At 40.5% G+C, this 5,486-nt stretch overlaps 1 pseudogene; it reads right to left on the reverse strand.

Moving 5' to 3' along the window:
- Positions 1-1,322: 1,322 nt before the first annotated feature.
- LOC122151615 lies at positions 1,323-1,441 on the reverse strand (annotated as a pseudogene).
- Positions 1,442-5,486: the final 4,045 nt, after the last annotated feature.

Consider the following 5,486-nt stretch of genomic DNA (forward strand, 5'->3'; position numbering starts at 1 on the left):
CAATCATGTAAATATCTTAAACAATGAACGTCCTCCCCATTTTTAAGATGTGATCATTGAGATTAAGAGCTTAAACGACCAGTCAAAGATGTCTACCTAGAATGTGGTTGAATTGGCATTCAAAATCAGATCTTCAAACTATAAGTCTAGAGCTTTCCTGTTTTTGATAATTGTTAATACAACCACTTTCCTGGTTATGTCCTTTAGATATTATTTGTTTATAAAATGATTCTTTAGATTTTAAGAAGGGAATATATCCCTCCAAAAAATATGTTTGCAAAGAATGAAAATATATTAAAACAAAAATGTGTTATAAAGTATATGCCATATCATACCTAGAGAATTTTAGAACTTTAGAAGTGTCCTTTAATGTTTCTGTTCCCTGACTAATGTTCTGGCCACTTGAGAACTGACCTGGGATTGGGAACATTCAGAGTTTCTTGATAAAATCACGGTTATAGGGAATACTTCTTTCCTACTCTAGGAGTGAAGTTTTTCCCACAACCTTTCCTACTCTAGGTGTAGGAGCTCTGGTAGCATAGTGCCTAAGGCACTTGACTGCTAACCAAAAGGCTGTCACTCCTGGGAAGGAAGGTTGGGCAATCTACTTCTGTAGTGATACTGCCTCAGCAACCCAAAGGTACATAACAACAACATGCTAGGTGTATCTTTCCATTTGAAAGGAGCTCAGTCAGCCTGTTGCTTATCTTCCTTTGTTCTCTTACTCTCTGATCTGAAGGAGAAAGAATGACTTATTTGGTTGGTCAGCTTAGGAAAAATGAACTGGGCATAGGCCTACTCAGTGCAACCACTCTCTTGTTTTTAAGAAGAGGGCTTTTTGCTCTGTTCCTCCAGGGATTAACTCTGCTCTGACGAAGGACAATGTGGGGGGGGGGGTGGCCCAATTCAGTGTGGCAAAATTGAGTGGATAAATCTGCTTGATTCCATGGTGCACACTGGCCCAGTTCAATCTTCATCTGTCAAAATGTGTTTTTGGGCCTCCACCTCTCACCCTTGCCTCCCTCCCTTTAAATTTATTCAGATCCTGGGGTGATTACAAAGGTGCCATTTGTTGGTTTTGCTTTAAAATCTCAATAGCCACAACTCCTAAATTTATATATCTTTTAAAATTACATGTTGTTGTTGTTGTTATATGCCATCTAGTCAGACCTGACTCATAGCAACCCCTCCTTGGGTTTTGAGTCAGTATCACTATGGAAGTAGATTGCCTCATCTTCCTTCCGAGGGAGTGACTGGTGGATTTGAACCACCAGCCTTCTGGTTAGCAGTCAAGTGTCTTAAGCACTATGCTACCAGAGCTCCCCCTACAGCACCCGGTATTCCCAGGTGGTCTCCCATCCAAGTAATAACCAGGCCCGACCTTGCTTAGCTTCTGAGATCAGACGAGATCGGGCGCGTTCAGGGTGGTATGGCCTTAGACTTAAAATTACATACTCATTTTTAATGTTGGAGTATTCACTGGAATAATATTACAGTCTCAAAGCTGTAATATAGTTAATAATAATAATGATAATTACAGCAGATATAAGTCTGATACTGTGCTAAATGCTTTGCTTGCTTTATCTCATTTAATCCTCATTATAATAGTTTTGATGGACATATACATTATTCTGAAGTTTCAGATAAATGACTAAGATTGGAGTTCAGAGATCTTTTAAATTAGAATATGCCCAAGAAGTTCTAGGTATTACTTCTTGGGTATTGGCTGCCTTGGGGTCTGGCAACAGACAGTAGTTTTCCTATTCCTTACTCATACAATGGAAACCCATTGAAGACTTCTGCATAAAAATGGGAGACCACTAACATTAAACAATAGGCAACAGATAAATGCATATACAACTGAGAAGATCAGGTGGGGGTCAGCGAACAGGAATCTGGTGGCATAGTGCCTAAGGTATTTCACTGCTAACCAGAAGGCTGGGGGTTCAAACCTACCAGCCACTCCTCAGAAGGAAGATTGGACAATCTACTTCCATAGTGATACTGCCTTGGAAATCCAAGGAGGGGTTGCTATAGGTCGGGACCGACTCGTCGGCAGTGAGTTTGGTGTTTTTTTTTTTAAGGGTAGATTTAGCTGAAGATAATCTTGCATATGCACTTGTGCTACAAAACTACACACACACATTACAGAAGAAACAGAAAACAGAGTGGGAGTAACCTCTCAGAGACAACCATACACCTTGAGAGAGAGAATCACCAGGCCTGCCGACATAGGATCATAGTATCAGGGGACACCAAGCTCAGTTGGCACAACATAATACATAAAAATCTTGTTCCACAACCTACTTTGGTAAGTAGCAACTGGGCTCTTAAAACCTTTCCAATGGCTATTTCAGATGCAACTCTTGGTCTCCTCTCCTCTGAAGCAAAGAAGAGTGAAGAAAATCAAAAGCTTCTGGAAATAATTAGTCCAAGGATATGATGACCTGAGACCAGAACTAGATGGTGCCTGGCAACCAAAGCCAACCACTCAGAAAGAGATCAAAACTGGAGATCCTGGATAAAGTGCAAGGAAAACTGTGGAACAAAATTCAAAACACAAGAATGACCAGAATTACTTGTGGGATGGAATTTAGTGGAATCACTAAAATAAGACTAAAGCCACGGCTTACCCTGTAGGCGCTCACTCCCATGGATTGGCTTTCAGCCCAACAGTAGAAAGACCTACTGCAGAAAACCTGGGCAGTGCACCCCAAGGCAATGTACTCACCTACTCAAGGGAGATACACCCCTTAGAGCAATGGGCCATGGGACACCAGAGGGACAGCATTCACAGAGAGAGAAAGCTGGACAGACAGGAGTGTGTAGTTAAGAAGGGCACAAGGAAGGGGTATTCACAGGTACAGGAAGAGAGGAGAGTGTGTTACTGTCAGGGATGGTAATCAGGGCGTGAAATCAAATGTAAATGAACTGTCGAATGTAAAACATATTTTGCTCTGTAAATTTACATCCAAACCACAACAACAAAGATGTGAGACCAGTATTCATCCTACCATAGTAGGGCATTTTGCCTAGGTTGGTGGCTCAAACCCACCAGTTAACAGCTCCTTGAGAGAAAGATGAAGCAGTCTGCCTCCATAAAAATTACAGCCTTGGAAGCCTTATAAGGGTCCCCATGAGTTGGAATGGACTCAATGGCAGTGGGTTTTGGGTTGTATATACCATATTTTCCCTACTTTTGCATTCAATCTCTCTTCCCTCCCCCTCCCCTAGCCTGCCCACTTGCCTTCCTTCCCCTTCCCTCCCTTCCCCGTCTATCCCCTATCATCCATTCTCTTTTTCTCCCTTCCTCTCTTTTTTCCATCTTTCCTTCTTCCTCTCCCTATCCCCTTCTTCTCCTCCTTTGCTCCCCTCCCTTTCTCTCTCATCTATTTATTTTATTAACATCTCACTGACATCTTTGCTTCTCCTGTTACTGAAGCCATGGTCTGGATCATTGCTTCTTTCCCCTTCTGCTCTGACTGGCTCAACAACTGTAATTTTACCCCATAGTAATTTAAATTCAACCCATTGTTGGCAGAAAAACAGCTCTTAAGTGACAGTATAAGTTATTTCTCAACAGGGCTCTTTTCACCTCTCATGTTTATGAGATAATTAAAAATAAATCTGAGAACTTTGAAAATGGCAAGGGTGAAAACAATACTAAGATAATTTTATACCAGACTCTTTTGAAATCCCTTAGTATATTTAAACATCTTGGCTGAAAAAATGGTCCAATTTCTTAAGTATTTTTAAAAAGGTTTCTTCTGTGATTGATGTTGTTTGAGAATGAAGTATAGCCCATATAGCAAAATATGATAAACTTTATATATTTATCTAAGGTCACTACTGATCTTAATTCAGACACAGTTAATTCTTAATTATTTAGCATTGCCAGAGAATAATATACTCTCATTAATCCAAATTTATGTTTACTAAACATTACCAAGGGAGCTCTGGTAGCATAGTGCCTAAGGCACTTGACTGCTAACCAGAAGGCTGGCGGTTCAAACCCACCAGCCACTCCTCAGAAGGAAGGTTGGGCAATCTACTTCCGTAGTGATACTGCCTCAGAAACCCACGGAGGGGTCGCTATGAGTCGAGTCCAACTCAACAGCACATAATAACAACAACAACAAACATTACCAAATAATTTTGACATAAATTATCAGTATTAAAGAAGAATATTAAGATTTTTACTGAAGGAAATAGATGATTTTTGGTATTGTTGATGATTCATACACTTTAGTTTCTAGATTCAATCTGGCTGGTTTAGAATCCCAGAACTACCATTTCCTTGGGTGAGTATCTTCAACTTTCTAAGGCTCAATTTTCTTATCTAAAAATGATAAATCAATAACTTCTAATTTCATAGCATAATGATGAGAATGAAATAGGAATAATTTCCTTAACACAGTTAGGCTAGTTTTTTGCCTATATTGAGTATGATGGTGTCTCAGGCTTCTCATAAATATATATACAGAGAGAGAGAGAGAGACAAATTTATGTCAAGGAAATGGCTCACACAGTTGCAGAGGCTGGCAAGTCCTAAGTCCATGGGTCAGACATCAAGCTGAAGGCTTCTCTTGATTCACATAGCTGCAGGGGCTGATGAACCCAAGATCAGCAGGCGATACAGTAGGGTGATGAATCCCAGGTCAGCAGGTCAGATGACAGGCTGTTGGATCACAAGATGCAAAGGCAACAATCCAAAGATTGGCAAGCGACAAAGCAGGCCATGGGTTACAGTCCAAGAACCAGAGGTCAGATACAGGATCCAGATAGAGCAAAAAGCCAGATATCTTCGCCAGGACTGAGGACATTCATATATATTGGAAGCAGGCCACACCCCTAAGGAAACTCCCTTCCAACTGATTGGCTGCTCATGATACATCTGATTATGGAAGGATTACATTATATTATATATAGGGAGCTATGGTAACATAGTGACTAAGGCACTTGACTGCTAACCAGAAGGCTGGCGGTTCAAACTCACCAGCCACTCCTCGGAAGGAAGATGGGGCAATCTACTTCCGTAGTGATACTGCCTCAGAAACCCAAGGAGGGGTCACTATGAGTTGGGTCAGACTCAACGGCACATAACAACAACAGCAACACATTATATCAGATCTTATCATGGAGGAGGATGACAACATCGAGAGTCATGGCCCAACCAAATTGACACAGAACCTTAAATATCACAGTTCTCCTTTTGTCTACTTGGCACCAGTATTTATCTCCTTAAACCATACATAATCTCCAAACAAAGAGAATTATAAAATCATACTTCCATCTAACATCATACAACTAACACACATACAAATGAAAATGCATTAGCCCCATTTACATCTTATATTTTATCACAAAAGAAAAGAAAAATATTTGATGTACACAACAAGGAAAAAAATACTCGTAACAACCATAGTCCTGGATTCTGAAACTGTTCAGGGTATCATACCTAGTATTTAGAACTACCCTTTTCTGCC

This window comes from Orycteropus afer, unplaced genomic scaffold, assembly GCF_000298275.1.
Source record: "Orycteropus afer afer isolate SDZICR_OR568_19922 unplaced genomic scaffold, OryAfe1.0 scaffold00014, whole genome shotgun sequence".
NCBI lineage: Eukaryota > Metazoa > Chordata > Mammalia > Tubulidentata > Orycteropodidae > Orycteropus > Orycteropus afer.